At 39.0% G+C, this 22,218-nt stretch overlaps 1 protein-coding gene across 1 annotated transcript in view; it reads left to right on the forward strand.

Moving 5' to 3' along the window:
- Window positions 1-730: 730 nt before the first annotated feature.
- Window positions 731-22,218, forward strand: part of vwc2 (von Willebrand factor C domain containing 2) — a 94,798-nt gene continuing 73,310 nt past the window's right edge. The window contains exon 1 of the mRNA XM_061258784.1: window positions 731-927. The gene's annotated coding sequence lies outside the window, so the exon portion shown is untranslated. The remainder of the gene's footprint in view (window positions 928-22,218) is intronic.

The raw sequence follows: 22,218 nt of genomic DNA on the forward strand, positions 1-22,218 counted from the left end.
ATTAAATTTTGTCTAATTGATCTGAAACCATTCAGTAAGACAAATATGCAATAATAGAGGAAATCAGGATGGGGGAAAATACTTTTCACCACACTGTACATACATATCGATGTGCATTAATACACTCACACACACTGCGTGATAAATGTAAATGAGGGGCATAAAGTTTATTGATAGCACATGCTTCCACACAAGGGTTGTTCCTGACTTAAGCATGTTCCAGCATACTCAGGGTTGTGAACACAAATGCAGATAAGACTAACTTGCCTTGCACGTCTAGAATACTAGGTTTAATCATTTCAACACCTTTTTAGGAATTATTTGTTGATAAATTCCCTCAGCAACTGTATAAACGCAATTTATTTATTTATGTTAGCATATTGCTCATTACCTGTGTTGTTTGTTTCATACAGCCTTTTAAATTTTCTTTACAGCTACTGTACATTACCGCACGCAAGCACACGCATACGCACACACACGCACACACACACACACGCACACTCAAACCAATATAGGCTAATTCAAGTAAAGCAACAGATTTGTCTGTTCAAGTAAAGCAACGTTTTTCAAATAGATTGTACCCTAAACACATCCCATAACCGACAGTCTTTGGTCAGTGTCATGATTCAGATGTTAGCTAATATCTCCGTAAACGGAATGATGTAGCTCCACCCCTGTCTTCCTTCGCAAGAGGCCAGCAGTATTCTTCACGTATCCGTGCATCACCGTGGTAGCAACCGTCGCCAAGCATAAAAATAAAACTACAGGTAGGATAAACACACAGATCCAGTCATCTCGAGGAAAAGCTCGAAAGTTCATTCGAGATTGGGCTACTGTGCCTCCGGAAGGCGATTGCGCTTGCGACGTTCGTTCAATATCCATGTCAAAAGTAGTGAAGAGGACTGCGACACAAAGGGAACCACACAGGTAACTTTGCTCCCGCATATTCGCTTGTTTTGATCAGCCTAAATAGACCGAGTTGCATTAGTCAAGCAGCTTAATTTCAAATTATTGATGTTAGTCAAAATGTAACACTCGCAGTACAACACGTGAGTAAGCAACGACATGAGTGTTGAAGCCATCATTTATTAAAGCCTACCCACTGTTGCGTTGTTGTAAACAAAACTTTAATCTTGTGAAACCGGTATTTCAGTTTGTGCATAAATATTGCAATGATTTAGTAACAGTGCACGAGAACACATGAGAGTGTTTAAGAGATTATTGCCAGTAGCCTATTCGACTTCGTGATTTGTGGTACATTTTAATAGCCTACTTCATTTTTTTGTATTCCGTGTAGATAGCCTATAACGTTGGTCGGGTTTGTTTAAGAAATAGCTTGCCATTTCCCATGCTATCTTGTCGCGTTGAACGAAAATCTGAATGAATCAAAATCGTGTTGGTCGCCTATATTGCACTTGGGGGACCTGAAATAACATGGCACGCAAAACCTATTCTTTAGGCGACGTTTGCGGGAGTTGCCGCGTACCGGTGATGAGCGCTGACTATACGGCTTCACTTTTCTTCACATATAGCTTAGTGTTGACCAATTAGCGATGACAAAGCCTCTATTTATCTACGGAGTGATACTGAATATGCCATTCTTCGGGCCAATAAGGGTAAAACATGTGCTCTCGTACATTATCTGCTTCCCAATAAGCAGATATTACATTCTTGCATCATATGGTATACAATGTACAGTAGTTATCCTTTTAGCAATTCAGGTTTTATAAATAACAGGAAGAACATTTTTGGATTAGTCTATCTTTTGTTGAAGGTGTTGCCTGAAGTAAAGCCAAAATTTGCAGTAGGGAATAACGGTAATAGCCGATATTACTCGTCTTTGTGCTTAAAGTGACCCACCTTAGAGGTTTACTGATTGGGTAAATGAAAGAAATCGCCGCAGATGCTATTCATTATTTTTCATTATTTAAAGTTAAAATTATTACTGTACATATCTTAACAGTGGATGTGTCTGACCAGATGGGGGCAGTGTGAACACCTGACAGTATGGAATCAGATATGCAGCAACAAGCAGGTCCGTCTTACAGGCAGCATTAGAAATGAGCTCCCCATTTCTGAGACTGGGCTACACATCAAATGGCTATCATTAAAACAGAGAGAAAACAGAATATCAAACAGCATGTACAAAACAGAAGCAAATAACACACTGCAATGTAAAAGTCAACCTGTCACACTATTTGGATGGCAGGCTTGTCATCCACCATGCTACAGGTTGGCAGGATATATCCCAAACCTATGCAAGCGAAATAACAGCAATTCTCACAGTCATGTACAAACATGTCAGAAATATGTAGCCTGTGTGTATTGATAGCAGGGGTGGCAAAGAGACATTTCGGGGTGGCTGTGACATGATATTTTCATGGTTCACTTAAACAATGTGATTTGATGAATAATTGACTCAATATTTCAAGGTTTATTTTGATATGAATAACTAGGAAGGCTTATTAATGGAACCAATTCATAAACCTATCGACAGAGTATCAATATTATCCAAATAATGTTCCTGACTATGTCCCATAAAATAAATCCACATAGTTTAATCAATGCCAATGAAATCAATGGGGATATTAGATAGACTTGTCTGAAGCCAAATACAATTAGAAGCTACAGTCCCCTCCAAAAGTATTGGAACAGCAAGGCCAATTCCTTTGTTTTTGCAATACACTGAATACATTTCTGGTTGAGATAAAAAGATGAACACGAGACAAGAATTTCAGCTTTCTTTCCTGGTATTTACATCTAGATTTGTTAAAGTACTTAGAACATAGCACCTTTGGTATCAGATCACCAATTTTTAGGGGAGCAAAAGTATTGTAACAGAGTATTTAAGTAAATGAAAGTAAATAAAACGTAATATTTGGTAGCATATCCCTTTCTTGCAATAGCTTTTCAGGAGGTGAAATGCATGCTCCGAATTAAGTCCTTTGTTGTGTTGGCAGTGTGTTTTGGGTCATTGTCTTGCTGCATGATGAAGTTCCTCCCAATTAGTTTGGACACATTTCACCATATCTTGACAGGCAGAATGTTTTTTTAGACTTCTGAATTCATCCTGCTGCTACCATCATGAGTTAGATCATTAATAAAGATTAATGAGCCCACTCCAGAAGCAGCCATGCAAGCCAAAGCGATGACACTTCCACCACCGTGCTTCACAGATGAGCTTGTATGCCTTGGATCATGAGCAGATCCCTTCTTTCTCCACACTTTGGCCTTTACATCACTTTGGTAGAGATTAATCTTGGTCTCATCAGTCCATAACACCTTGTTCCAGAACGTTTGTGGCTCATCTCTGTACTTCTTTGCAAATCTTGCCTTCCGATTCTTACTACTGACTACTACTACTATACCACTTGGCTTGCATCTTGTGGTATAGCCTTTTTATTCCTGCTCTCTAAGTCTTCTTCAACTGGTTGAGATACCTTTACCCCTGCCCCGTTGAGATTGTTTGTGAAGTCACTGACTGTTGTTTTGGAGTTTTTCTTCACAGCTCTCACAATGTTCCTGTCATCAACTGCTGTTGGTCGACCTATTGCCCAGTATGCCAGCAGTTTCTTTCTTTCTAAGGACATTCCAAGTTGTTGTACAAAACTTTGTTGAATGACAGCATTGAAAAGGACATTGAAATACACAATAAAATAAAATAGAAAACATAATTCACTCAAAGGCCAATCTAAAAATGTAACTAAAACTGACTACTGTCTCTGCCTTTCAAATGTTAACAGGAAGTGAATTCCAGAGCTTGGGAGCCCTTATAAAGAAGCTTTACTTTTTAACCTGGAGCATGGGACAGTAAGGAGATCACTCTGTGAGGACCTTAGCAATCTCCTAAACTATATGGCACTAACAGCTCAGAATTATAGATAGGTACTAGGCCATGCAAACTTTCTAATAAAATCTTTAATCAATTCTAAAAATAACAGCCAGTTCAGCCAGGATTGGTGTGATGTGTGTCCTTTTAATACTGTTAAATAGAACTTGCTGCTTCATTTTAAACCAGCTGGAGCTTAAACAGTGCATGACTACATAAACTGGGATATAGCAGGGCGACCTGTAGTGTAGTGGTTAAGGTAAATGACTGGGAAACACAAGGTCGGTGGTTCAAATCCAGGTGTAGCCACAATAAGATCCACATAGCTGTTGGGCCCCTGAGCAAGGCCCTTAACCCTGAATTGCTCCAGGGGAGGATTGTCTCCTGCTTAGTCTAATCAACTGTACATCGCTCTGGATAAGAGCGTCTGCCAAATGCCAATAATGTAATGTAATGTAATATAGCAAGTTACAGTAATCTAAGTGTATGAATAACTTTCTCAGTGTAGAAGAGAGATAAGCATGGCCTAATCTTAGCAAAATTCCTGAGCTTCTGGTAGTAAGATTGCATTACCTTTTTAATATGAGGCTCAAAATGTAGGCAAGAATCAAAAATAACCCTGAGGTTCTGAGATGCAAGCTTCACATTCAAGCTGAGAGAGTTTAGATATACGCAATATACATTCAGGCTCAGGGTTGGGACAAATCATTAAAACCTCAGTGTTATCTATGTTCAACTGCTGCAGAACATTTTAGGCCATCCAGCAATTGATATCAAATACATAACAATGAAGAGCAGCTAACTCAAGGTAAAGCTGTGTGTCATCAGCATAAAAATTAAAATATATATTTTGTTTAGAAATTACATCACCAAATGGGAGCATATAAATAGAAAACAGAATAGTACAGACCCCAGAATAGACCCCTGAGGGACACCACATGCAATGGGGGCTAGCAAGGACACAAACTCACCAATGGATTGGAGACTGAGAACAATCTGCTTGTGAGATAAGACAAAACCACTTCTGGGCATTACCGTTAATTCCCACCCAATCTCTAAGGTGGTTCATTAAAATGGAATGACCAACCATAACAAAGGCAGTACTGAGATCTTGTAAAATCAGTGCTGAGGATGCAACATTATCTGCATTTAAAAGGAGATTGTTAGTTATTTTAAGAAGAGCAGTTTCAGTGCAATGCATTGTGCAATTTTTTTTTTTTTTTTTTTCAAACAGATTATTAGTGTTCATGAAAGTCAGTACCTGCTTTGACATCACCCTTGAGATGGCCTATAATATTTTAGGTCAGAGGAATCTAGATTAGGTTTCTTTCACCAAGGCTGAATAATGGCATGTTTAGAACAAGAAGGAATTGAGCCTGTCATCGGAGAGCTGTTAATAATTGAGAGGTCTCTATGAGGTCTTCAGCTGATATTGACTTGAAATAGCAGAACTAAACTATCCCCTGGTGGACACACAAGTTCCTGTTACAGATCCAACATGTCCATGTGGAGGGGGAATGGTACTTGAATAACATGGTAGAATAACAAAAAACAGATTAAAAATAAAACCAGAGATGCGTTTTAAAATCATGCATTTGTTGCGCTAAATTTCGTCAGTTTGGCCACCAGTAGTAGTAGTAGCCTACCAGCTGAAAACACAGAAAGAACAGTGAGAACACGCCCCACTGGAGTGTAATTCTTCACAAACATGTCTATAAAAAACTTTATCATTAGGAATGGCACTTCAGGCCATGTTTAATTCTATGAATTGCTCTTTCTGCAGATGAGGATTTCTATTTCCATGTCCTGGACAGCAATTGCAGGACAACATGAATGCAACAAGAATATTGCACTAAAAATGTTACATTTATCTTACATTTTGATTGGAATGAACATTGAAGTAAAAGCCGGTGCTTTTCTGTTTTCTGATTTAAGCCTGTGCACCATGGGCCTCAATGTATTTGTGCTTGTTACAATCCAAGGTACGTGTATGATCATTGATCCAGGTGGCAGGGTCGTCTTTTGTAGGGGGGGGACCAGTATGACTGCCCCAGGCCCTGTCTTTCACAGGGCCCCGTGGTGAGAAGGGAAATTAATTTAAATAATAACAGTGTATCTATTATTTATTTATTTATTTATTTATTTATTTATTTATTTTTATGAAACAATATACAGTGGTTTCTTAAAGTATTCAGAGCCCTTCACTTTTTGCACACTTTGTGTTGTAGACTTAATTTTAAATGGATAAAAAAATTCAATTTTTGCCCATCAATCTACGCACAATAACCTATAATGTCAAAGTGAAAATATGTTTTTAGACATTTTTGAAAACTTTTAAAAAATCAGAAACTGAAATCTCTCATTTACATACACATTCAGACCCTTTGCTGTGCCACTCCAAATTGTGGTCAGGTGCATTTTCCACCTGTGGAAAATGTTATTGATTAGACATGAGTTTAGAAAATCACACACCTGTGCATATAAGGTCCCACAATTCACACTACATGTCAGGACAAAAACCAAGCCATGAAGCCCAAGGAATTCTCTGTAGACCTCTGTGATAAAATTGTGGCAAGGCATACATAGATCAAGGGCGTAGATCATTTCTAAGGCTTTGAGTGTTCCCAGGGGCACAGTGGCCTCAATTGTGAAATGGAAGATGTTTGGACCCACCTCCTTTGGGACTCTTCCTAGAGTTGATGGTCTAGCCAAATTGAGTAACTGGGCAAGAAGGGCCTTGGTCAAAGAGGTGACCAATAATCCCAATGGTCACTCCATCAATCAGGCCTTGGAGTTTGCCAAATTCCATTTAAAGGACTCAGAACATGAGGAAAAAGATTATCTGGACTGATGAGACAGAAATTGAACTCTGGGCAGAACTCCCAGCACTATACCAGGCACTGCTCATCACCTGGCTAATGCCATCCTTACAGTGAAGCATGATGGTGGCAGCATCATGCTATGGGATTGCTTCTCAGCAGCAGGGATAGGGAGACTGGTCAGAATTGAGGGAATTGAATACAGCCCAATACAGAGAGGTCCTTGAGTGCACACAACCTAAGACTGGGGTGACGTTCACCTGTCAACTCAACAATGACCTGAAGCATACAGCCAAGACAATGCTACAGTGGCTTTAGGACAATTGTGTGACTGTTTTTTTTTTTTTTTTTACATTCAACATCAATTATACGATTAAAATATCAGTGTAACCTTAAATTAATGTGGTGTGGACAATAATTGTGCTTATGTGGAATTTTGATAAACGGACTGTTTTTGTGGCTTTTAAGCACTCATTTTACTAGCAGCACTTTGAGAATTTCACCCAAAGAAGTGAACAGAGATGTAAATTTCAAGTAATAAGAATGCATTTTATTATAATAAGGGTTGGGTTAAATGGAACAGCTATAATAAAGATCAATGCATATAAAAAAAGGTATTATTCCAAAAGGTTTTATCTCAAAGGTAAAAACTGAACTTTATTAAGCCAGAACTCATATTTAAAATATTAAAATTACATTCAAACCAGCAGCCAGAGGGTTACCAGCATGGAGCGAGTGGGGAAGCCAGGTGAACCATGGTAGAAGAGGGGGGAATACTCCAAAGGTTCCTACACCATCACATGTGCTTGTGATGCTACAACGCGCTAGCTGCACAAAAAAAGTTAATTACCTGCATGGAGTGAGAGCAACAGAAAGGGAAGTCCCACACACAGCCCCCCTGGCCACCCAATCACTCCTATAGGCCTGGCACTGCTAAAAACTCAACTTGAAAGGAAAAATTATTAAAAACACTAAGGACAGTTGGTTTGCCAAAAAGGAATGAAAACAACAAAAGGGGGGGGGCTACACCTTGACAAACAGTGTGGATCTTGGCCCTTAAATGCTAGGCCGGGTCGGAAGATGCCACGCAATACATTGTCGGGCCCACAAACTCTAAGGAAACCAAGCAAATGAAAGGCAAAAAAACCAAAGTAACCAGTCAGTGACACCAACTAAAGCCAGATAACTATGGGAAAAACAGCAGAAGCCAAACGGAGATCCTCCTTTAAAGCAGCAAGGCCACCTCCAAGAAGCCGACGCAGTGCTCAGCCTTCCTCCAGTAGTTACGAATTAAGTTCACAGAGAACACTGGACTAGGAAATCCTGGCGGCTACAGCACACATGGGAAGCCTTTCTCATTGAGAAATTACATGGAGGTCAACAGCAAGGAGAAAACCCCAAGTAAAATCTGTACCGCAAATTGTTTGCTTATTTAAAGAGGACCGCAAACTAGGAAATAGGATTCCATCTCGTTGTCCTAATTCAGAGGCAGAGCTACGAAACCCTATGTTATAAATAGTAATGTCAACCAGAGCATAAAAAAATGTGTAACTTATTTCTATATTAACATGAGCTCTTTCAAAAATTCAATGTAGTTGACTGAAAATACCTACTTGCCCATAGTCTCAAAGTACAATGGGCTCCAGAATTAATATGCACAACGTGCTGTAAACTAAAAATACTACAGATATTGACAAGTTTTATTTTCCAACTTGTGTAAAGTAGCGTGCTTTATTAAAGATTTAAAAAAATACTTGAAGAGAACATTTTTCAAATAAAACAACTATTTCCCCAAAACACATATTCCAGTATTATTTGCACCCCTGATTTAATACTCAGACCCCTGGCAAAGATGACAGCCATGAGTCTTTTCCTATAGTTTTTGATGTGTAAATGTTAGAGAACACATTTTTAACCATTCCTCCATGTTGGAATTGATATCCTTGGGATAACCCCCTCTTCAGTTGAGACCACAGGATTTCCATGAGATTTAAGTCTGGAGACTGGACAATCTACTAATGACCAAGTCTCAGCTTCCTAGCAGAAGCAACCACATTATCTGCCAAGATTTCTTGGTACTTTGTTGAATTCATTGTGATCTTGAATAGTGCCCATGGACCACTGGCAGCAAAAGATGTAAGTGGTATGTTTATCCATATATGTATTTTCTTGTACCCATTACCCGATTTGTGATGGTCAATTACCATCTGTGTCTTCTGAATTGACAGTTCTTTCAATTTTCCCATGCTTATGGTTGACAAAGGAATTTTGTGTGCTATTTTTATATAAATTTTTATACTCTAGATAAACATGACTTTAGTAAAATTGTATTGCCAATTCCACTGTTTTTAATTTTATGGTACAATTATTGTTAAATAATTTTTTTTCCGAAAAAATTTGATTACTAAATAAAAAACATTGAGACATTACAGTAAATGTATTGAAATAAAAGGATATAGTTTTCCCGTATGTTTGAACATAAAATATAGATCATTATCCTGTTTTATTAAGGGTGCCAATAATTCTGGAGTCCACTTTACTTTTTGCATCACATCCATAACCCAAGTTATTTGTCAAATGTTTTCTGACTTGATCATGTAGAAGAGTCATTTTTCTGAGGGATTTTCGTTCTTCTTTTCTTGGGCAGTACCGTTTATCCTCCACAATTTGTTTTGGCTCTTCATCTTGCCGTTACTCTGATACAAGTCAATCTTGGGCTCATCTGTCCACAACATATTTATTATTTAGGTTTTATCTCATTATTAGTGTGGTGAAGTTACATAAGGTAGAATTCAAAGGGCGAGTACCAAAAAGAGAGCTCTAGCCCATTGGTGAGTCACAATTAAAGTGTATTACGGACAACAAACCAAAAGTCATGCTTAATTGTGTATTGATCACTTGTGTTTCTATGCATTGATGTGTTCCTATGGCGTCTCTTAAATGTCAGTGTCATGATAAGGTATGTCAGTCTCTCCTATTTTTCCTTCAGTCCTGGTGTCTCCCTGGCCCAATTTTTTCCTGGGGCCTCCCAGTCAGCCGATCAGTTTGAAATTGGTATTCTTCATGAAAACTGGAAATGAGATTGTGTGCTGTCTATTATGATTGTATTAATAATAACATGAATTCCTGTGAAACAAGTAAAGCCTTACAAAAATAAATCTTCATCAAAACATTTGTGGATAGCTGGATGAATGGTAGGGGACTATAGACTGTAGAATAAAATGGGGATCTGGCCATGTATGGACCGGCTTACTATGTGGTGGTCTGTATTCCACACACATAATGAGTTGCTACACACTGACTGCATTGATTTTTATAATTAAGGTGTTTAAAAAACTGAGTTGGGTCAGGTGGGTGTGGAAATGGTGCGTGGGTGTAGCACCTGTAGCCTACACTACATACATGAAAACGTTTTTTCTCTTTGCAGTTTTGTTATTGAAAATAAATTATATACTAAACATAACTATTTTGTGACATTAACATGGTAATTTATATTTAGATGAGTTGGATGTCTAATGCTTGTGCTTTATGCTTGAAAATTAAATTGTGTATTTTTGGCTAGTGAAAATATATCTAGGGCACTAAAATGTTCAGTGTGCTAGCCCAGTTGGCTTGAACCAAAGTTCCACCCTTGCATGCACTAGGCAGCTACTGTAACTGCTTTCAAAGAAAGCAAGATATCAGTTAGCAAATGATCTATGATTATCTACCTACTTGTCATTTACTTATTTTACATTTTATTTGTTTAAAGAACATGCCAATTCTCATCATATTATCCCTAGGCTAACACACAGGTAACTTTCTAACATTAGCTTGCTTGATATGTTATTAAATGAAATTAAACATACTAAAATAACAGTTTTATCATTTGTAATAAATGAATGAGATATAAGGATGTTAAGCTTTTTGTATATGAACACGTCTGTCACACCATAGGACATTGTGTCAGACTGTAGGACAGTTTAGTCAGAGGAGCCATTTTGTGACTATATGGCTAACAATTAGCTTTTGACCTTTGGTCACATTCTAGTTATTGATATGCTTTATTACAAATTGATAAAATATGTGAAGAAATCTTACAACAATAATATAATTTGTTTGCCACATTGCAGGACAGCAAAAATGAGCCCTTGACTAATCAACTTATAGCTAAGAATGATATGACATTCTTAATAGAATCTCAAGGCTGGGGACATCTACAAGGAAGGGCATGTAGATGTCCTCAGAAATTACATGATGGAATTGAGACAATTTGACCAAAATTCATAGTTTCTCATTTAAAACACATGCTGTTGCTCTTTCGTGTGTCCAAAACAGCTCTGCCCAGCCATGGCATGGACTCTGTAGGTGCCCTGTGGTATCTGGTACAAAGACGTTAGCAACAGATCCTTTAAGTCCTGTAAATTGCGAGGTGCAGCCACCATGGATTGGACTTGTTGTTCCAGCATATCCCACAAATGCTCGATTGGATTGAGATCTGGAGGCCAGGGCAAAGCCTTGAACCCTTTGCCATGTTGCTCAAGCCATTCCTGAGCAATTTTGGCACCGACCTTGCAGGTCCCAGTCATGTACCTTAACCACTATGCTACAGGCCGCCCTGATCTGCGATAATGTTTCGGTAGGTGGCATATGTCTAATTGACAACCACATGAATGCCCAGACCCAGGGTTTCCCAGCAGAACATTGCCCAGAGCATCACACTCCCTCCACCAGCTTGTCTTTTTCCCCACAGTGCATCCTGGTGCCATCTCCTCCGCGAGCTTATCGGCGAACACATATCCGGCCATCCACATGATGTAAAAGAAAACGGGATTCTTTGGACCAGGTGACCTTCTTTCATTGCTCCAAGGTCCAGTTCTTGAAGCTTGCATTCCCATTGTAGGGACTTTCAACACTGGACAGAGGTTAGCATGGGCTCTCTGTCCATTCTGCTGCTATGCAGCCCCATTTAAAGCTGGGTGTGATCCACTGTGTGTTGTGACACATTGCTCCCGTAACATCATCAATTTTTGTGACACAGTAGCCTTTCTGTCAGTTTGGAACAGACGGGATTCATTGCCCTCGCGCATTGATGAACCTTCGGCACCCACCTGGTTCATGCTTCGTTCTTCCTCGGACCACTGTCGGTAGGTACTCACCACTACTGTCTGGGAGCACCCCACAAGCCTTCCTGTTTCGGAGATGCTCCGACCCAGTCGTCTGGCCATAACATTTTGGCCCTTGTAAAAGTGACTCAGGTATTTATGCCTGTCCATTTCTCCCGCATCCAGCACATTGGTTATGAGAACCATTGGTTCACTTACCATCTAATATATCGCAGATCTTGACATACAGTTGTGTTCAAGAAAACAGCAGTACAACATCAGTAACCTGATGAACCACTGTTACTGGTAGTAGTGATATTTCTGCATGGAAAATACTTTACTTGTAGATGTAGCAGTGTAATAGAAAAAACAACAGACCCCACTGTCATGACATGCAGTTCTGAGTAACTGACTTTCATTGAAAGGGGCGTGTTCAAAATAATAGCAGTGTGGAGTTTAATTCGAGAATTCATTCATTCTGCGAAAAAACAGGTGTCATTAATTGTCCTTTATTAAGGAAGAGGGGAAGCAAATGTTTCACGCATTGTTATAAAATATATTTCCTTCTGAATTGCCAAGTAAAATGGGCCATTCCAAACAAAGGAACAAAGTCATTTGATTAAAAAGTTGATTGGAGTGGGGAAACGTATAAAGAACTGCAGCAAATTATAAGATGCTCAGCTAAAATGATCTCAAATGCTTTAAATGGCAACAAAAATCCGACAAGTGGAAGAAAACGAGCAACTACTGTTAAAACGGATTGAAGAATAATCAGAATTGCAAAGATTCAGCCATTCATCAGCTCCAGAAAGATCAAAGATGATTTCAATCAAGACAATTACCTGTAAGTGCTGTTACAGTCAGAAGACGTTTGATCGAAGCTAAGCTATCAGCAAGAAGCCCCCGTAAAGCACCATTGTTGAAAAAAGGGCATGTGCAGAATCAGTTCAAATTTGCCAAGGAACACATCGATTGGCCCAAAGAGAAATGGCGTAACATTCTGTGGACTGATGAGAGTAAAGTTGTTATTTTCGGGTCTAGTGGTCGTCGACAGTATGTCAGATGACCCCCGGGTACTGAATTCAAGCCACAGTACACTGAAGACAGTGAATGATGGTGGTGCAGAAATCATGGTATGGGGATGTTTTTCATACTACGGTGTTGGGTTCGTATACCAGGGATCATGGATCAGTTTGAATACATCAAAATACTTGAAGAGATTATGTTGCTGTATGCCGAAGAGAAAATGCCCCTGAAATGGGTGTTTCAACAAGACAACGACCCCAAACACACAAATAAGTGAGGAACAAAAAGGATTGAGGTAATGGAGTGGCCAGCTCAATCCCCTGATCTAAACCCCATTGAAAACTTGTGGGGTGACATTAAAAATGCAGTTTGTGAAGCAAAACCCAAAAATTCACAGGAACTGTGGAATGTAGTTTGTTGATCCTGGGCTGAAATACCTGTTTCAGAAGTTGGTTGAATCGATGCAACGCAGATTGCGCAGCAGTTATCAAAAACAATGGTTATGCAACTCAATATTAGTTCAGTAATTTAAAGTGAAGTTAAATATTGAAAAATGTCTTCAGTTTATATAGTTTGAAGAGAGTTTGAAGGGAAAAATGTCGCTACTAGCATTTTTTTTTTACAGATTAATATTCCTTTTCTTTGCTTCCTGTTAAAGAATAATGCAGACTTGATAAAATTTCCTAATGCTTTGATTTGGAATTGAATGTGTAATGTTTCCACTACATTTGAAATATTGAACTAAAAGCTATTAAAAAATATTTGCTGTATGCTGTGGTTACAAGGTAATCAGCGTGATTCACTTAATCTGTGAGTGGTCTTAATCTCTTGGGTCATCGGTGTACGTATATGGACTGGCCGTGTCATCTTAGGGAGAAAACATAAAAAAATCAATTAAAAAAACAGTTCTAATCAGTAAAGAGGCTCTCACTTAATGACAAAACAGCACTTGGTGAACTACCGCATCAGCTTTTGGCGCAACATGCAATAAAGGCAAACAAATCCTGCTCTTTGAGATTATTTAAACAACAAAATCTGCATATTGCAGACCTTTACCAAGTGCAAGTGAGCAGAAAATGAAAAATTGTATTACTTGCCGAATATTATTACTTGCCTAATAGCCTAAATGACGAGAACCAGCTTTATTGAGTAATTTCTGAGTTTTCCGCCTTGGCAATTCTCAGCTCAGCAGTCACTGGCTGTTTGATAATACAGCAAAAATACAGGAAAGACTATTATTATGTAAGACTATTATTTCTGTGCACACAATAGCTTACTGAAAGACATTATGACGGAACTTCAGTTATTTTCTAATGCCTCAGCTATGTGGATATAATTGCTGAATTGCCACAAGGAAGGCATGAAGGATCACATTGTAGACAATCAGAGTTGTTATTGTTTATTACAATATTTGAATTAAAGTGGCAGTGTAATGGAATATTAATTCTTCAATTGTTGTAGGCTGTTTGTGTGATGTTGTTGCATGTAAAACTGTAGTTTATAGTTCAGCTATTATAATAGCTACTATGTTAGTCTATGATGGGTCAATTATGACATCATCATATGTTGTATAGGTTGACTCGCCACAGGCCCTGCCCACCCCTTGAGACGGCCCTGCAATTTCTAGAGTAAGATTTAGGGATGGTTCTGAGTGGTGCAACTGCATCCAGAGGGTAGACAGGCAGAAACCATTCAAATTGAGAGATGTTGTAGCCCAGCATGTGAAGTGCATGGATCAATGTAATCCCTGGATTAACATTGAAACAGGTGTGTGCAGTGACTTGAATCCTAGGCAATATTTTTCCACAATTGTCTTTGCATTTTCCAATTTGGATTTTTGAATGATCACAATTTGTTGTTTGTGTGTGTGCGTGTTTGCATGCTCACTCTTGCCTTTGGCCCCACCTCCACAGAGAATGTAAAGCTATTCACCAAGAAAACTCTGAGCTGAATTCAAAGCAAGCTAGGGATGGTTCTTGCCATGTCATAACATATACAATTTCAGTGAGTGAACAGTAAAAAGGGGGCAACAGTCTGTGGTTATGCAGGCTTTTCTTTCTACTCAAAGTATTTGAAATAGCTTCTAGGTATTGTAAAAAATGGTAAAAAATGTGTTACCCCGCAGCCTTAATATTTTGATTTAAGTTTGACTAAGAAAATAGTGTAGAAATAACTTGATATTTTAATTGAGTTTATGGTTTGAAATGAGTGAAAGTGATTAGTTACATGGTGAGTCAATTTACAATTCATATTCATGTCAATTAGTTGCAAATGAATATATATGGCTGTGATAAAGTCATTCAGTTTGTTTGCAAAATGCCATATGAAGTTAACTTGATTATTTAAATTAAGGCAACACTCTTTATTCCAATGCATTTTCTACTGACAGCTACGTATACCTGAGCAGAAATTGACAGAAATAGCAGAAATTTACCTGTGAGTGAATCAAGATCATGTGTTAAGCAAAGGTAAGTCTAACCATGAATTTGAGTTTGAAAAAAGGAAATAGTGTATTCAATAAGAACAAGAAATTCAGATAGCTAACAGCAACCCCAACTCCTTTTTTTGCAATAGACTGAATACATTTGTGGTTGAGATAAATAGAGGAACACGAGACAAGACCAGTTCAGAATTTCAGCTTTTATTTCCTGGTATTTACATCTAGATACATTAAACTATTTAGAACATAGCACCTTTTGTATCAGACCACCCAATTTTTAGGTGAGCAAAAGTATTGGAACAGAGAGTATTAAAGTTAATGAAAGTAAATAACACTTCATATTTGGTAGCATATCCCTTGCCTGCAATAACTGCATCAAGCATTCTTGTTTTGTCATAATTTTTCAGCTTTTTACTGCAGCCTCTTCTAGTTGTTTCTTGGGTTTTTCTAAAACCACGTAAAACCTTCCATTTTTTGTGTTGGCAGTGTGTTTTGGGTCATTGTCTTGCTGCATGATGAAGTTCCTCACAATTAGTTTGGACACATTTCTCTGTAAGTTGGCAGGCAGAATGTTTTGTTCTGCATTCATCCTGCTTCTAGCATCATGAGGTACATCATCAATAAAGATTAGTGAGCCCACTTCCGAAGCAGCCATGCAAGCCCAAGCCATGACACTTCCTCCACCGGGCTTCACAGATGAGCTTGTATTTTTGGATCATGAACAGATCCCTTCTTTCTCCACGCTTTAAACGTTCTATCACTTTGGTAGAGGTTAATCTTGGTCCCATCAGTCCATAAAACTTTTGTGGCTCATCTCTGTAATTCTTTGCAAATTGTAATCTTGCCTTCTGATTCTTACTACTGATACTTGGTTTGTATCTTGTGGTATAGCCTCTATATTGCTGCTCTCTAAGTCTTCTTTGAACAGTTGATTGAGATACCTTCACACCTGCCCTGTGGAGATTTATTGTGATATCACTGACTGATGTTTTTGGGGGTTTTTTTCACAGCTCTCACAATGTTTCTGCTGTAGTTTTCCTTGGTCGACCTGTTCGATGTCTGTTGCTCAGTACACCAGCGGTTTCTTTCTTTCTCAGGACATTCCAAGTACAAGCTATCCCCAATGCTTGTGCAATGGCTCTGATCGATTTCCCCTTTTTTCTAAGCTTCAAAATGGTTTACTTTTCTCCTAAAGACAGCTCTCTGGTCTTCGTTTTGGTGTATTTTGTCTAGCAAGAATGCAGGCAAAACCCATGGCTAAAACCAAGAGTAGACATTCAGAACGATTTATTGTTTCACCATTCAATCTGACAGGACACATCTGAGCAACAAGAAACACTTGTCAGTCACATGTTCCAATACTAAGTACCCTAACAATTGGGTGGTGTGATGCAAAAGGTGATATGTTCCCAGAAGTTGTTTAACAAATCTAGTTGTTTAACAAATCTAGGATATGTCATCTCATGTACATTGTTTAACCTCAAAGTCAATTGTCTTCAGAATATAACAAAAACAAAGGAATTGACCTTGCTGTTCCAATACTTTTGGAGGGCACCCAGTGCCAAGCTTCAAGTTGATACTATAGCTATCAAGTATAACTTGAGATATATAGCTTTCAAGTTATCCGCAAATACATGGCCGCCCTATCGGAAAAAAAGTAGGTTAAGGTCACAAAACTAATAGATGTTGCACAACTTCAGTAAATGTACTTTTCTGATGTACAAGGTCTAGTTCAAGGGCCTTGCAGTTTCTCAGATTCCACCGCCACAAAATAAAATTAGCTGGCCAGAAGAAGAAAAAAGAGTGGTTTTGGACTAGTGCAGGGGCCGGCAACCCTGGTCCTGGAGAGCCGCAGGGTTTCTTACCCAAGAAACCAGGTGAGGTGAGTTAACTGTGTAATCGACTGCTTTAAATAATCAATTAAGTGCAGCGTAACAACACCCTGTGGCTCTCCAGGAGCAGGGTTGCCGACCCCTGGACTAGTGGGTGGATATGGAGTCTGATGATGCAAATAATTCCTGCGGGAAATCAATGTAGAAAGAAACCCAACAACTAGTTTAAGCCACCCCCTATGGGCGAGGCTTAATTAATTTGTATGTTTTATATATTCTACCATATTGTAACAGCAGGCAACACTACTATACAATTTAGAAAAATAAGTGACAGACAAAAGACACAATGTTACATTTACGAGAATCATACTTTGGTCGCAAGAGGTTTGAAGACTGATCTCTTCCTGGATCTCTTCCATAGAATTGAATTGAATTCTATTCAATTGATTTGCAAGAATAATTTATTTTAAATTACTGGGTTCAAACTATTTTAACAAATGTTTTCATAATGCCATTAGATTTCTGTGTTGTAGCATTGCTGTTTACTTATTGTAGACTGTGAGTGGTGTTTTTGAATTTGGGAGTATTTTCTGGGAGTGTCATGTGATCGCCTGGATGGGTGGCCGTCCATAAACCAGTTTCTGCATTCACGGGTGGAGTTTGAGCTAAAACATCCAGTTTTGTGTGCAAAACATCTAGTTTTGCGCACATAATGGAAGCATGTAATCCAAATAAGCTCAACTGAAAAGAGCTCCTTTAAGTTTTACTAGACAAATGCTTTAGGCTACTTATCTTCTTAGCCGGCCTTCCAGACAAAAAAATTTGCAACAAGTCTTGTTGTTTATCAGTCTCTTGGATATTGAGCACAGCCGGTTGATATTAGTGAGGAAGATATGCTAGGAGATAACTAATGCACTAAATGCAGCTTGCATATGCAGTACTGGCATGAATGGAAACACAGTGCAGTTTAGTTCTCTTAACAGCAAGATACAGTGCATCCGGAAAGTATTCACAGCGCTTAACTTTTTCCACATTTTGTTATGTTACAGCCTTATTCCAAAATTGATAAAATTCATTTTTTTTCCCTCCAAATTCTACACACAATACCCCATAATGACAAAGTGAAAAAAGTTTTTTTGAGATTTTTGCAAATGTATTAAAAATAAAAAACTAAGAAATCACATGTACGTAAGTATTCACAGCCTTTGCCATGAAGCTCAAAATTGAGCTCAGGTGCATCCTGTTTTCACTAATCAACCTTGAGATGTTTCTACAGCTTAATTGGAGTCCACCTGTGGTAAATTCAGTTGATTGGACATGATTTGGAAAGGCACACACCTGTCTATATAAGGTCCCACAGTTGACAGTGCATGTCGGAGCACAAACCAAGCATGAAGTCAAAGGAATTGTCTATAGACCTCCGAGATGGGATTGTCTCGAGGTACAAATCTGGGGAAGGGTACAGAAAAATTTCTGCTGCTTTGAAGGTCCCAATGAGCACAGTGGCCTCCATCATCCATAAATGGAAGAAGTTCGGAACCACCAGGACCCTTCCTAAAGCTGGCCGCCCGTCTAAACTGAGCAATCAGGGGAGAAGGGCCTTAGTCAGGGAGGTGACCAAGAACCCGATGGTCACTCTGTCAGAGCTCCAGCGTTCCTCTGTGGAGAGAGGAGAACCTTCCAGAAGGACAACCATCTCTGCAGCAATCCACCAATCAGGCCTGTATGGTAGAGTGGCCAGACGGAAGCCACTCCGTAGTAAAAGGCACATGGCAAACAAACAAAATTCTCTGGTCTGATGAGACAAAGATTGAACTCTTTGGCGTGAATGCCAGGCGTCATGTTTGGAGGAAACCAGGCACCGCTCATCACCTGGCCAATACCATCCCTACAGTGAAGCATGGTGGTGGCAGCATCATGCTGTGGGGATGTTTTTCAGCGGCAGGAACTGGGAGACTAGTCAGGATTGAGGGAAAGATGAATGCAGCAATGTACAGAGACATCCTGGATGAAAACCTGCTCCAGAGCGCTCTTGACCTCAGACTGGGGCGACGGTTCATCTTTCAGCAGGACAACGACCCTAAGCACACAGCCAAGATATCAAAGGAGTGGCTTCAGGACAACTCTGTGAATGTTCTTGAGTGGCCCAGCCAGAGCCCAGACTTGAATCCGAGTGAACATCTCTGGAGAGATCTGAAAATGGCTGTGCACCAACTCTCCCCATCCAACCTGATGGAGCTTGAGAGGTGCTGCAAAGAGGAATGGGCGATACTGCCCAAAGATAGGTGTGCCAAGCTTGTGGCATCATATTCAAGACTTGAGGCTGTAATTGCTGCCAAAGGTGCATCAACAAAGTATTGAGCAAAGGCTGTGAATACTTATGTACATGTGATTTCTTAGTTTTTTATTTTTAATAAATTTGCAAAAATTAAAAAAAAACTTATTTCATATTGTCATTATGGGGTGTTGTGTGTAGAATTTTGAGGAAAAAAATGAATTTATTCCATTTTGGAATAAGGCTGTAACATAACAAAATGTGGGAAAAGTGAAGCGCTGTGAATACTTTCCGGATGCACTGTAGATAAGACTGCTCAGTGATGTTGGTAGTAACCAGTACATAATCTGTTGGTAGTAACCAGTACATACATCATGGTAGGTGTAATGATCATTGCTTCTTTAAAACAAACAGTAGGGGAGACCTGGGAACAACAGTTTTCGGTTTTTGCTTAATGAAAAAAAAAAAAACATATTCAAGCAAATATTTTTAATTTAGGAAGAAGATACATTGCTATTTTTGCTATGAATTTAGCCACCGGTACAGTTCTAGGACATTCCTGGCAATTACAGTTCAGTAGAAAGTAGCGGGAGTGAAACTGTTGTAACATGCCCAATGGGGCAAGTTGAAACAGTGTCTGAATTGTTGGAAAATGGACTGGAAAATGTCTTGTTTTAATACAAGCCAAAGGTTTTTCTGAATCCAACATTTCTTGCTGTTTATGTTTTTCAACTCATAATTGTCCTGTAGAAATGGTATATATTTTGTCTGTATGCATATGACAAATTAATATGTAATGAATGTCTGGAAAGAAATGGATAAGTGCTAAATAGGACCAAATAATTGTCAAGTCAAGTCAAGTCACATTTATTTATAAAGCAAATTTAAAATGACAACTGTCAACCAAAGTGCTGTAAAATTTCTAATTACTATATATTTAAAAAATAGTGACTGTATGCATAATCCGGTCAATTAGGATATCATCAACCATATCAAAAGCAGCACTAAGGTCCAACAAAACTAAAGTAGAGCATTCTCCAGTGTCAGCTGTCACCAGTAAATCATTTGACACTTTAAGGAGGGCAGATTCAGTACTGTGAAGGGCTCTGAAGCCAGACTGGAACTTTTCAAAGATGTTATTTTGGTTTCAAAATAATAAGAGTTGTGAAAGAGCTTTTTTTCCAGAACTTTTGATAAAAATGGCAGTTTGAAGACAGGGTGGAAGTTATTTACAATGATGGGATCACGGTTTGGCTTTTTTAACAGAGGCTGAACCACAGCATGTTTAAAGCAGAATGGAACAATGCCTGAGGTCAGAGAGTGGCTTATAATAGACAGGATCCTGGGACCAATTGTGTCTAATACCATTTTAAGGGGATATGTGAGGGGATAGTGTCAAGAGGGCAGGTAGTGGTCTTCATATGAAATACTGTATCTATCAGGACAGAAAGAGAAAGGATCAAACTGACTGAAGACAACAGTGTGCATAGGAAAGCTGGTAGGATCATGCACAGGAGGTGAGATGTGAGATCTAATGTCATCAATCTTGGAAATAAATAAATTTAAAAAATCATCACAGGTTACAGAGGAAGCGTCAGGGCTGACTGTAACAGAAGGATTAACTACTGTATTAATTGTGTTGAACAGAACTTTTGTTCTTTTGATCATGCTATGGCGGTGTTTTGATATTATAGCAGAAAACTTCCGTGCTCTGGCTGCTTTAACTCCTTCCTGGACCTTAATCAAACAGTTTCTCAGAATTTCCATCCATCCATCCATTATCTGAACCCACTTATCCTGAACAGGGTCACAGGGGGCCTGGAGCCTATCCCAGCATACATTGGGCGAAAGGCAGGAATACACCCTGGACAGGTCGCCAGTCCATCACAGGGCATACACACCATTCACTCATACCCTCATACCTACGGGCAATTTAGACTCTCCAATCAGCCTAACGTGCATGTCTTTGGACTGTGGGAGGAAACCGGAGTACCCGGAGGAAACCCACACAGACACGGGGAGAAAATGCAAACTCTGCACAGAGAGGCCCCAGCCGATGGGGATTGGAACCCAGGACCTCCTTGCTGTGAGGCGGCAGTGCTACCCACTGCACCATCCGTGCCACCGTTTCTCAGAATTTCAAATGACTTTTTTTTTTTCATTTGTGCTCAGCTTTTCTACAATTCCGGGCTTGGGTTGAATCATTTAGCCTGGGCTGTGTTTCAGATTTAGGACATTTGATTTTAAGAGGGGCTTCGGAGTCAAGAATAGTTAAGCAGGTGGCATTGAATGAATTAACCAACTCCTCTGTTCTCATAAGCAAAGGCAGAGTCTCTATAGTGCGGACGTCAGGAGCAGCTATGTAGTCATCTGAGAATAATGTGCATTTCGGACGTGTTACATACATAATGCAATGGTGTTACATCCATAACGCTGGTATTTCCTCATAAAAATCTATATTTTCAAAATTGCTATTTTTCTGTTCAGCTAAGCCTCGTACATAACGTGGAGTATCAAACTTTCTGCATTAGACTTTCAAATTCACTGAATTTTTAGGAAAATGTGTAGTCTTCCCAAAATACCTGTATTTTTTCATGACATCCTTAATGCAAGTTATTTGTCACATTTTTTAAGTAATGTTTTTGGCCCTTCCCCTTCGGCCAAGTGGGTGCTATGATAATATGGATTAACATTTTATCATAGCACCCATTTTTCATCAGTAATTTTTCTGAGGGATTTTGTTTGTCATTTTAGGTCCATATGTCACATCCATATGGAATTGCCAAAATAGCTTATTTGATTTGGGTGGTCTGTATACAAGGGCATATAAAACTACATTTGACAATTCGATTAGTTGCCAATTTAATAGAAACTTGAATACATTTCTACCGACAACAGACAGCATTTGAAACG

This window comes from Conger conger, chromosome 1 (genome assembly GCF_963514075.1).
Source record: "Conger conger chromosome 1, fConCon1.1, whole genome shotgun sequence".
NCBI lineage: Eukaryota > Metazoa > Chordata > Actinopteri > Anguilliformes > Congridae > Conger > Conger conger.